Raw genomic sequence first — 12365 nt, 5'->3', positions numbered from 1 at the left:
GCAGCACCGCCGGGCCCCCCGCGCGATCACCCCGCGCTGCACGCAATCACCGCGTTTCCTCGAGAACCGACTTCCGGCTCCGTGACAGCGGGCGGCCTCGCCCACACCCACCTTTCCCCGACCACGAACCCCAACCACGCCTCGCTCCCGCTCCCGCTGGGGCGAGGAAACCTGGCAAGCCGCAAATCTCGCGGGATTTCGCGCCCTCCGGAGTAAGCCAATTGAACCGCGCGCCCTCATCGAACCCCCGCGGGAATAGAGCATTGCGTGATGGGGGTGGGCCCGGCGGAGAGGGGGCGGGGCCTCAGGAAGGCGGGGCCTCAGGAAGGCGGGACTCTGGAGACCTGTTGATCGCAGGTGTCAGTGCCCAGACTGGCCCCGGGGTGGCGGAGCCGTGTGCGCATGCTCCTTGCGGGGTCGGAACCCAGTTCCCGGAGCACCCCGGCGCGGTGGCGGCTGTTGGGGTGTCTGTCGGGTGTCGGCGTGAGGCGGAGCGGGGTCAGCGCGAGGTAGCTCTGTGGGAGTGGAAGGCCCGGGTGCGCTACCTGGACAACACGCTCGCGGCGCCGGGAGGAGGCAGAGCTCCGGGTGAGTCTCCCAAACTGTAGTGGTGGGTGGGGACCCCCGGCCCGGGCCTAGCCGAGAACGAGTGTCTGGGTGGGGACCCACGACCCGCCACCCTCCCGGCCTGACCGGGATGGGATCCCCAAGACCTGCCATCCTCCGGGCCTGGCTGGGCACTAGTGTCTGGAGGGGAACCCCCCCCCCGACCTCTCACCCTCCGGGCCTGATCGGGAACTCGTGTCTGGATGGGGAGCCCCGGACCTCTCACCTTCCGGGCCTGATGGGGACCCCCAAGACCTGCCGCCCTGCGGGTCTGACCCGGGCACCTTCACCCCCGCCCATCCGTCAGCACCCTTCGCAGCCCCGCGACTCTGTCTGCACCTGACCCCGCGAGCTGCCGGGATCCCTGAGTCCCGCAGCCCCCTCCTGCGGCTCTGGAGCCCAGGCCTCTGGCCCGGCCGGAGGGCCAGGTGGTGGCCGCGGGGCCCGAGGGCGGGGATGGGGCAGACTCTGGAATCCAGCTGCGGTTCCTCCGGGTGGGTGGGGATCCGGGAAGGTGCGCTACCTTGGCGCCCGCCCCGGCCTCTCCCCGCGCTCTGGTCCCTTCTTGGGAAGGGAGAAGGGGCTGGATTCTCGAGAATCGTGGAGTTGGTGGTGTTCTTGGTGGTGCAGGACAGGTATAAAGTTAATGTTTAGCGTCCAAATAGCGCGACCAACTGCTTTTAAACAGTGTTGGAGAACGGGAAGTGCTTGCCCAGGTGTAAACTCTTGCAGTGTAAGGTTACCCCACTACGAGGTTGGTTTGTTTGTTGAAGCGGGGCTTGGGTGCTCACTGAGTGAGTTCGTTCTGCACCCCCTTATCTGTTAGGCAGCAAAGTTTTCTAAATGTTTCCTTGCCTAAGAAGAAAACAAAAACATACATACATATACTCTTTAAGGAATTTTCTAGGCTACTTTTGGGGAGACAGTTAATTGTGGGTTGCCTTAGCTTTCTGTGAAGTCTTGCTAATTTTCACTATTTTAAAAGGAATAGTAAAATGGACTTTTGGTAAAATTGACACATATTTGTTAGCTTTGTTTTCTGTACTTTTTAGTTTCTTTTTTTTTAACATTTTAAGTTTTTAAGAAGTGTTACTTTAAAAGAGGTAAACAGGGGTTACAGTTACATAAGTCAGGTCCTGAGTACATTTCTTTTTGGAAAATGTCACCCCGTCCATCATTCTCTCCCAGTTTTTCCTTTTTCCTTTCTTGATGATGGTCCTACGCAAAGATTCCTCCATCTTGTTAAAAAGGAAAAGATGAGCAAAACTTACTCTGTGAAAAGTAACATGTGACTTATTTACTCCGGTCATAGAATTCAAAATAGATTTACTGTAGGTAGGCATTATGAAAAATAAGTATGGTTTTACTTTTTTGTGTGTTTGTGGCTGGTGGGGCCTGTACTCTGGGCCTGGGCACTGTCTCCCAGCTCTTCAGCTGTAGACCAGCGCTCTACCACATGAGTCTCAGCCCCACTGCCTGCTTTTTCTGCTTATGTGGTGCTGAAGAATAGAACCCAGGGCATCGTGCATGCAAGGCAAGCATTCTACCACTGAGCCACCTTCCCTGTGCCTGGTTTTAGATTTGTATTTTACTGTTTTACTTTCAAAAGAGCTCACTTGGAGTTTGTTTAGATTTATAATTACTGGTTATAAATTATGAAGGTGATTTATTTAAAGTTGTTCATAAATTAACTGGTAGTGGCTTTTTCCCAGTCACCTAAAATGTGAAATTGTAGATTGCAAACAATTCATGGAACTTGACACTGATAATCAGTTCATTAATATTATTTTTTCTAAAAGATACAAAAGTAAAATTTTATGGAGAGGGAAACTGGAGATTGAAACTCAGGGTTTCATATTTGGTAGGAAAAGTTATGCGTTTAGCCCTCAAAAAGTAGTTTTTTTAAAAAGTTTGTTACTTTTGACACACTAAATATTCTTTCCAGCACTTGTAGGATTTCAGTATGTATTGTGATTCAAGATCTTTCATACTGTTCAGTGTCAAATATTTTATACTGTCAAGAACTAGTTTTGATACTATAGGTTTTAGAAGTTTTTTAAGCAAGATAAAACTAAAAATGAGAATTTTAGCCTACTTTAAGTTTATACACACTTTTTTTGTTGTTGTTGATTGTGGGGCTTGAACTCAGGGCCTGGGTACTGTCCCTGAGCTCTTCAGCTTCAGGCAAGTGCTCTACCCTTGAGCCACAGTGCAACTTTTGGTTTTCTGGTAGTTAATTGGAGATAAGAGTCTCCCGTGCTTTCCTGCCTGGGCTGGCTTTGAACTGTGATCCTCAGATCTCAGCCTCTTGAGTAGCTAGGATTACAGTCATGTGCCCCTGGTGCCCAGCTAAATTTATAAACACTTTTAAGAAGCATAATCAGTTGCCTTTTGGGAAAGTACTGGGCTGAAGGAATGTTGCTCGACTTTGCAAAAAATATATTTTTTATAAAGTAAAAGATTAAGCTTCTTGAAAAGATGTTTGGTTATTAAAATTCTTAGCAGCTCTTATTATTTGACAATTGTAATGCATTTTAACATTATAGATTCCAGAGACAAATTTCAATAGCTTGAAAGCTTATTTATTGCCTCTGTAACATTTTGAGTACATTCGGTAAGATGTAGAATTCTTGCTCATGAGCTCTTAGATGTATGTGTTTGTGTGTGTGTGAGTGTGTGAGTATATGAATGTGTATGTATGTGTGTGTATGTGGGACTTGAACTGAGGTCTTGGGCACTCACTGTACCTGAGCTTTTTTGCTGAAGATGGGTACCCTACCACTTGAGCCATAGTTCCACTCTGGCTTTGCAGTAATTTATTGGAGATAAGAGTCTCAGGGACAGTTCTGGCTGGCTTTGAGTCAGTAACCTCAGATCTCAGTCTTTTGAGGTCTAGAATCTGGCTAGGATTACAACTGTGAGCCACAGCACCTGGCTTATGAGTTCTTGTTTTAAGGAAAGACATGTGCTGGTTTATGTCATTTTTGAAGAGCTAGGTAGAAATTAGTGATGATATAAATGTAACATTGGTATATTACAAATTTCATATTGAAGAAATGTTTTTAGAAAAATGCTACTATACACATTATAGGAGCAACACATGGATGCAACAGATATTTATTTCTTCAGATAAAACCAGTCAATGGTAATTTAAAGATTAAATAATTTTAACCTTGGGAAGCAAGTTATGGTGAGTTTTTTTTAAAATGAATAGTTGGAACATTATAGATAATACATATACAAGCCAGGTGTCAGTGGCTCATGCCTGTAATCCTAGCTACTCAAGAGGCTGAGATCTGATGTTCAAAGCCAGCCAGGGCAGGAAAGTTCATGAGACTCTTATCTCCAATTAACCACCAGAAAACTTGAAGTGGCGCTGTGGCTGAAGTGGTAGAGTACTACTTGCCTTGAGCTGAATTGCTCAGGGACAGTACCTAGGCCCAGAGTTCAAGCCCCACAACCGACAAAAAATAAATATATAAAAACATAAACTATTTAGCCAAAAACATTTGTACTGTTTTCTTTCCAAGTTTAATTCATCTCCTCTATCTTTGTGCAGTCCAGGCTGGTCTCAAATTTGGACTACTTCTGCTTTGGCCTCCCAAGTGTTGAGATTATATAGGTTTTCTGTATGTTATTGGGTTTTCTTTATTAAAAAAGAAAATCCTATTACTTTTGGGCATCTAAAATACTACACAGAAGAAGTATTATTAGGCCACAAAATAATGTCCATGACATGGATGAAGTAGAAAAGCTTCAAATATTCATACTTATTTTTCAGAAAATAAAGATTTGTGCAGCACAATTCTCACGTGACTCTTTTGACTGTTTTAAGGAACAAAATCAGTTATCTGAGGTATGTTTAAAGTATTTCAAAGATAATTACACTAGTCTTCTATTTGATCATACTGATTTGAAAAAAAAAAGGAAATATTAGTCATTTGGAAGTTTTTTACTTTTTTGTTTAGTTTTGTTTCTGGGCTAGCACATTTATTTTAAAAAAAACATTTCTAGGCCTACTGTTGTAGGCTAGTCATAATTGCTTAGGCACTAGATTTAAAACTAATAAGATGATGTTTAAGTAGTCACAAATAAAAATTTGTTCTTTTGTAAGCTTCATCAGCTCTACCAATTCCAAAGTACATTGAGTTCTCAAAGGTAAAACTGTTTTTTATTGTATCTTCTACTTTGCAAGTTTCTACTTCTGTTCGCAATCCCCTTTCAAGTTCCTAGTCACTCACACAACACCAACAAAGGACAGTGTATTACTTCATTCTTATGTTACTTTGTGTATCTCTTGGATAAAGATTTATACTATGTTGCCGTAATAGGAAGGCAGAATAACTAAAGGAATATGAAGGTAATAACATGAGAGTTACTACATTGTTTGGGAAGAATATTGAAGAGACAAAGGATGGTAAAGTGAGCCAAACAGCATCTTCAGGAACCTGATTGATGAGCCCTATTTAGGTGTATTTTGGGATTCTAGTTATTCTTATAGCTGATGGATCATCATGTTATTCTATGAATTAAATTTTCACTAAAGATGTTTGCAGTGGTTTCCCTGTACACTACAAGATAACTTCATAAACAGGATTAGTGAACTCAGGGCCTTGGTCTGTCTCTAAGCTTTTGCACTCAAGGCTAGCATTTTACCACTTGGAGCCACAGCACCACTTCCAGTTTTCTGGTGATTAATTGTAGATAAGAGTCTCAAGGACTTTCCTGCCCTGGCTGGCTTTGAACCATATTCCTCAGATCTCAGCCTAGGATCTTAGCTAGGATTATAGTTATGAGCCACTGGCATCCAGCTTTTTACTTTTAAGTCTTTGTATTTTTTGAATCATTTTACATTTTACAACAATTTACATGGTTGTAAATTAGATTGTATTAATTGCATACTTACTGTATTTGTAGTATTTCTTTTGACCATAGCCCTGTGCATCTTTTTTTATGTAGATTTTTTTTTTATTACAAGTGATAAAGCTGACATTTTTACTGACTCAGTGGTTGACTTAATGTGTTGACGGGACTTGATCAAAGGAGGAATTAATATAGAATCAACATAGAATTAATATAGAAACTTGAAGTCAGTATCAGAATGTGGGTTCCATCTTTGTTAATAACCCTTCTGGGCATCCTTTGAGCATCAGATAGTTTATGCTTTGGCTTTTTTCAAACTCCTCAGCTTGCATTGTAAACTTCTTGCCCTTTTACTAATGGTCCTTTTACACTTAGGTGACCAGGTTGTTTGAGCCTTTATGAGACTTTTCTTCATATACATTGCTGCCATATAGGCTTGCTATAAAGTTCCTTTTTGTCATGTGGTGCTGACATAAACCTAGCTGCTGGCTATAGGAAATTGTCCTATACCTGCAGTGCCTGCCTTGCTAATTTTTTTTAGGAGCTTTCAGAGGACTTGTTTAAGATTTCAACTCATTTCCTGATCTTTGTTCAATAAATATTGAATATGTACCCTTACCTTGGGCTCTGGACTGTTCCAGATGCTTGGAATTTACTTTACATTCTCAAATTAAATAAGAAATATAGTGTATTTGAAGATAAACAGAGACAAGAAGAAAAGAAAAAGGGGAGTGAAGTCAGGAGAGATGGTGGTTTGGCATTTTAGATAAACATAGGCTACGTTTAGGAGGTGAGTTTTTAGCAAGGTAATCATGAAGGGAGGCAGGGCAAAGCCATGTGAGTTTCAGGAAGTTATATTTTTAGGCAGAAGAACACTGGTGCAAAGGCCTTGAACAGGAGCTTGTATGTATTCAGGAATCACAAGGGGGCCATGGTGGCAGGAATGAAGAAAGCCAAAAGCCAGGAAGTTAGAAGTGAAGTTAGGGGTGAGAATTCTGGGTAGATAATAAGGCTGCAATAGTATGAATGTTTGTGATTCCCTAAAATTTATGTGCTCATAATCCTCAGTGCCATAGTCTTGAGAGGTGGAGAGGTATCTGGTGATTAGGTCTTAAAGACAAAGCTCTTACGAATAGGTGCCCTTATCAATGAAGCTAGAGGAAGCCTGTGTATTTCTTCTTACCATTTGAGGCTGCTTCAAGGAAATACCACCTGTGATGCAGAAAGTGAACCCTCGCCAGACACCTTTATTTAGGGCTTCCTGGACTCCAGAACTATGAGCAATAAATTTCTGTTACTTACAAGAAATTTCAGCTATCATAGCCTTTACTTATAGATCTAAGACAAGAGTCTTTCAGCCTTTATAAGTCTCTTTAAAAAAAAAAAGTCTGAATGTTGTAAGGATCCATTGCAAAATTTTGACCAGAGGAGCATTATGATGTAATTTTAGAAGAAACTTAACCCTACAACCCTAGGAAATATGTAGGATTAAGACCCAAAAGAAATGAAAATGATGTCCTCAGGAAAACTCATACTTGAATATTGATAGTTACTTTAGTTATAACCCCTAATTGGAAGCAGTGCAGATGCCCTTCTGGTAAGTGGACAAACCAATTTTGGCAAAACCACTCACAGAATATTATTTAGTAATAAAACAGAATGAAGAGTTGCTGGTACAGATAGATACAGAGAGAGAGAATCTCAAGTGATATACAAACCCAAGAGTATTACCCCAATTGAAATGAGCCAAACAAGAAAGATTGTAGAGTTTCATTTTGTTTGAAATTCCAGAAGAGTTGAAATGATAGTGACAGAAAACAGACCAGCATTTTCTGGGAGTTCAATTCATAACATCATTATGAATTTGACAATCTAAAAGAACACCCATCTATTACTTTAAATTTAGGAGGTCAGAAATCCAGATGGGCTCAAGTAGTTCCCTGATCTGGTTCCCACAGGCTGAAGTCAAGGTCAAATGGACTGGCCTCCACCCTAGGTGGTGGCCAAGAGAAGAACCTGCTTGCATGCTCATTTGCACTGTCGGCAGATTTATTTCTTCGTAGGACTCAGACCCCTGCTTCTTTGCTATCTGCTAAACAGGATCTCTTCTCTGATCCAAAAGGCCACCCACATTTCTTCTCACAGAGAACCCCCTCTCTATCTTTAAAGCAGTAGTAGTAGCACATCAAGTATTTCTCATTTTGCAAAAGTGCTCCAGCCTGAGAGAAGAGATCTCTGCTTTTTAATGGCTCACATGATTTCAGTAGAGCCAACTAAATAATCCACTGATCTTTTTTATCCTTTGGAGGGATTTGAATTTAGGGCCTTACACTTAGTAGAGGAACTCTACCACGTGAGCCACATCTTCAGCCCTTTTTTTGCTCTAATTATTTTTCAGGTAGGGTCTTGACATTCATTGCCCAGAGCTGGCCTCAACTATTATCATCCTGTCTAATGCCTCTCACATCCCTGGGACCATCTTACATCTCTGGGACCATATGCTACCCTGCTCTCAACTACTTTTTGTCCAAGCTAGCCTCAAACCACATTCCTTCCAATCTCTACCTCCTGAGTAGCTGGGATTTCAGGAATGAACCACTGGACCCATCCTACTTAAATGTCAACTTATTCATCACATTTACAGGTTTTAGGGAGTAGAGTGTGAAAGCTGGGGCTCAGGGTGGGTATAGTTTTAGAATTCTGCTTATGACATTGTTAGAAGTTTCTTGGTGATGGAAATGATTGCTTGTGGTCATGATTATGGGACTGTAGTTTTGTTAGAACTCATTGAACTCTGCATTGGGATGTTTTGCTGAGCACAATGTACACTTCAGCAAAACTGGTTAATTGTAAAGAACTGGATATAAAAATACCAATTGAGAAAATAAATCAACACTAATGACATGACTGGCCGCTGGTGGCTCACACCTGTAATCTTGGCTACACAGGAAGCTGAGATCTAAGGATGGCAGTTCCAAGCTAGCTCCTGCAGAAAAGTCCTTGTGAGACTTGTCTCCAATTAACCATTCAAATAAACTAGAAGTGGCACTGTGGCTCAAGTGGTAGAGTGTTAGCCCTGAGCACAAAGAGTCTCAGGGACAGCACCCAGGCCCTGGACAAGCCCTACAACCAACAAAAGAGAGGGAGGGGGGTAGGGGGAAGGATTTAATTGGTATTCTTACTTCTAGACTTTCTCTTAGGGTTAGATTCCCTCTGGTGTACTTCCCTTTCTGCTACCAGCAAGGAGGTCATAAAACTGAAGGTTATAAAGTTGGGTGCTCTGAGCCACTTCAGCCCCAGGCCTTATTAAATATTGTAGCATGTGCACAAAACGTAGAAGATTGTGGCTTCAGTGGGTTTATTTATCTGACTAGCTGTTGTGCTGTCACATAAAATAACTACTAAGAAAAATACTGTCCTTTTGGCGCCAGTGCAACTGTCATCATCATAAGCCTGGTTTGACTGACTTTCTTTTATCCTTCTTTCTGTTTTCATCTGTCCTTTGGTTGGTTATGCTTCTATGTGTTCGTGATTTGCAAACATTATGTCCAGCCCCAATCACAATCCTGGAAAAGATGTCAAGATGAACTTGTTTATTTGGATGTCAACTAGACTACTTCTTTTGGATGTTGTGTAGAAGCTGAGGCATTCTGTTCTGGAGGGAGCTCCACTGTTTGCCAAAACAAAACTCATTTTGCTGCCTAAGTTGGTGCAGGCATCCCTCTTCTGGTCCAGGTAGAAAACTGGGAAGTTGCTTCTCTGGCTGATGACTTCATTTCTGAGAGGCCTGTCATCCTCGTCCTATAATTCTACTCCCCTGTAGGGAAGGCCTGAGCCTCTCTTCACATCCTTGGCTTGCACACTTCTTCTCCTCAGAGAGCCCCAAATAATGGGGTAATTGTTGCCAAGTTGATGCATAGTGAGTACTAGTATGCTTTAATTTACAATCTTTTAAGGTTCAAATGTGTGTTTATTAGCTATGTGATTGTCTCCATTGGTTGGTAGTTAGACTTTGCCTGTGTTTCTCTTGTAAAACCGTAATCTTCAAGTGTTTCCTGTGTATTCTGTGTATTTCTCATGAGCAGTTGGTTGCAGCTAGGTATCGCTCTCATCTCATTTCTTTGTTGGGGAGAAGGAGGTTTCTTGTTTATTTTTTGTCCTGTTGAGTTGTACTTCTTTTTGTTTGGTCCCTTTTTTTGTGTTACATTCAAACTTTAAATTTTCCTCTAAGTAGTATTTTAGAAGCTTCTTGTAAGTGTTAATGTGTATTACTTTGCTGTTGAATTCTGTGTATTTAATAACTTTTCTTATTTTTGTGTTCAATTCTAGTTTATAGATAATATGATCTGTATGCTACTGTTTGATAATGAACTTACTGAGATCTGCACCATGGTTTTCATTTGGTATTTTTGCATTTCTTCTAGGCATATTCTGAAATTATACAAATATACATGCATATATTCATATTTTCTGTTATATTTCTCTTTTTATTTATTATATTTTCCTACAGACACAGCTTAATATTCACTTTATCAATTTAATTCTGCTTAAAATTGCTGTTAAATTTCTTTAAGTTTATACTTTCCTAGTGTGTCTTTGGTGTGTGTGTGTGTGTGTGTGTGTGTGTGTGTGTGTGTGTGTGTGTGATCTTGGGATTGGAACTCAGGTCCTCCAAGAACTCTACCACTTTCCTGGTGTGTCCTTGGTGTGTGTGTGTGTGTGTGTGTGTGTGTGTGTGTGATCTTGGGATTGGAACTCAGGTCCTCCAAGAACTCTACCACTTGAGCCATACCCCCACACCCTCTGGTATATCTCTTTTATTTTTATATTTGTGAATGTGTATGTGTATATATATGTTGTTTATATGTTACATACCCATGTTATAGTGATACTTTGCTTTGTTAGCGCAGGCTTTTTACCTTCTATCTTGACTATCCAGCCCCATTTCAGATACATATGTAGCATCACAGGTGACCATATGAAACATGTTTTCACACATTTATCATGTTATGTAAATGGGATGCTATTAAATTTCTACATTTTTGCCTTTGTTACTCAAAAGTACTGCTGTGATTTCTTTTGATGCAATCTTGAGGTCTCTGGTGATTCACTGCAAGTTCTACCTCTGCCCTGACATAACTGCAGGCAATTTGGGTCATGGGTGCTTGCCATGTGCCTTTCTCCTCTGACATCTGACCTAATGCCTAAGTGTACTGGACCTGTGAGCGATTGTTCTCACTGGAAGCTTGTGAATGCTGACAGATACCCGGTGGCACTCATCTCATCCCTGTCTACTTTAATCCTACACCAAGAACCATTCTCTCTAAAAGCCCTGTCAGAAAGAAGAGAGGTTTGAATGTGTTGGTCAAAAGAGATGAAAACAGAAGCATTTATTACTTTCAGACCTGGAGGGGAGAGGACAGTGGGACGGTATAGGAACAACAGGCAAGACAAGCACACTTGCTCCTGTAGGTGGTAAGCAAGACCGGAAGCAAGGACCTGAGGTCAGAGCTTTTACTTAGCTCCAGGGTGTTACCTAGGAACTTTCCCTGCAGAGAGCAGTGATTGATAGCTTTAGAGCCTCGTGCTGAGACTGAGTGAGGATCACTGCAGCCTGTCTGTACAGCACATTCAGCGTGGTTGGGTCTAGAGGGTGAATCAAGTTACTCATCCACCACAAGGAGGTGGCAGAGCTGGCTGTTGTGTAAGATTGTTTTCTGGATCAACCACATTGAGAACTAAGAACCAGACGCTGTCAGAGTCACCACACCCTGCTTTAATATGAAATGCCCAACTTATATTGAAAATGAGTGCAGAGGTGACGGGAAATTTAAAACTTTCGCAACAAACCAACTTACGGTGAAGGTGTTTATGACCCATAGACATTCACATTGCTTCCTATAATTCACTGCTACTACCTAAAGTTGCTCAATAAAAATAACACTTCATGCCGGGCACTGGTGACTCACTCCTGTAATCCTAGCTATACAGGAGGCTGAGATCATGGTTCAAAGCCAGCCTGGGCATGAAAGTCCATGAGACTCGGATCTTTAGCTAACCAGCAGAAAACTGAAAGTGGCACTGTGGCTCAAGTGGTCGGTAGAGTGCTCGCCTTGAGCTAAAGAGCTCAGGGACAGTGGACAGCACCCAGGCCCAGAGTTCAAGCCCCACAACTGACAAAAATAAATAAATAAATAAATAGCACTTCATTTTGGAGGATTAGATTCTCAGTTTGGAGGTTTGAGGGTTGCAGTATGTTTAGCTTTTAGTTTGAGCAGTTATTGCCAGATTTACATAACTAGAAAATGTCACAGTAGTATAGCTTATATAGATTGTTTTGTTTTTAGCAGTAAAAGAAAGCACCTTTTTTTGTTTTTCTTCCCTGATATTCCACCAACAGTATTCCTTGCTCTATAGATAGCAGAGCAGGCCCTGACTAGTGCAGCACAATGCCTCTGGGCTGGAGATCCCTAAAGTCCCTCCCACCTGCCAGGTTTGAGGATTCTGTAGGAACACTCAGGACTCAGTATCTGGTTGTGCTCATGATATGATTTATTACAGTGAAAGCAAAGCAGGCAAACACAGCTTGAGCTTCTGGTCAGCTTTGTGGGTGGAGCCTTGCAGGACACACTGGTCCTTCCAGCTGCAAATGAGACAGCATTGGTTAGATACTGTCTACCAGGGAGCTCATCAGAGACTCAGTGCCCTGTGTCCTTACTGCAGAGAGGCCAACTACACACGCTCTTGCTGGGGAAAGTACCAAGCCTCTAAGCTTCCAGAAGGAAAGCAGGTGTTGGGATAAATCACAGTGCTAAAAGTCAGTCTCCCCAAATCTTCAGTTCCCATAAGCCTGCTAGCTTAGGCTTTGCTTTTCAATATAATTCACAAATCATAGC

The 12365-nt window shown here is 42.1% G+C and overlaps 1 protein-coding gene across 1 annotated transcript in view; it reads left to right on the top strand.

The window, feature by feature from the left end:
• Positions 1-4386: 4386 nt before the first annotated feature.
• The window catches only part of Usp53 (ubiquitin specific peptidase 53), a 57720-nt gene continuing 49741 nt past the window's right edge, over positions 4387-12365 (top strand). The window contains exon 1 of the mRNA XM_013023731.1: positions 4387-4462. The gene's annotated coding sequence lies outside the window, so the exon portion shown is untranslated. The remainder of the gene's footprint in view (positions 4463-12365) is intronic.

This window comes from Dipodomys ordii, unplaced genomic scaffold (assembly GCF_000151885.1).
Source record: "Dipodomys ordii isolate 6190 unplaced genomic scaffold, Dord_2.0 Scaffold70, whole genome shotgun sequence".
NCBI classification, from domain to species: Eukaryota; Metazoa; Chordata; class Mammalia; order Rodentia; family Heteromyidae; genus Dipodomys; species Dipodomys ordii.
Note: the sequence above shows the minus strand (reverse complement) of the source record. Positions and strands in the feature narration are given on the sequence as shown.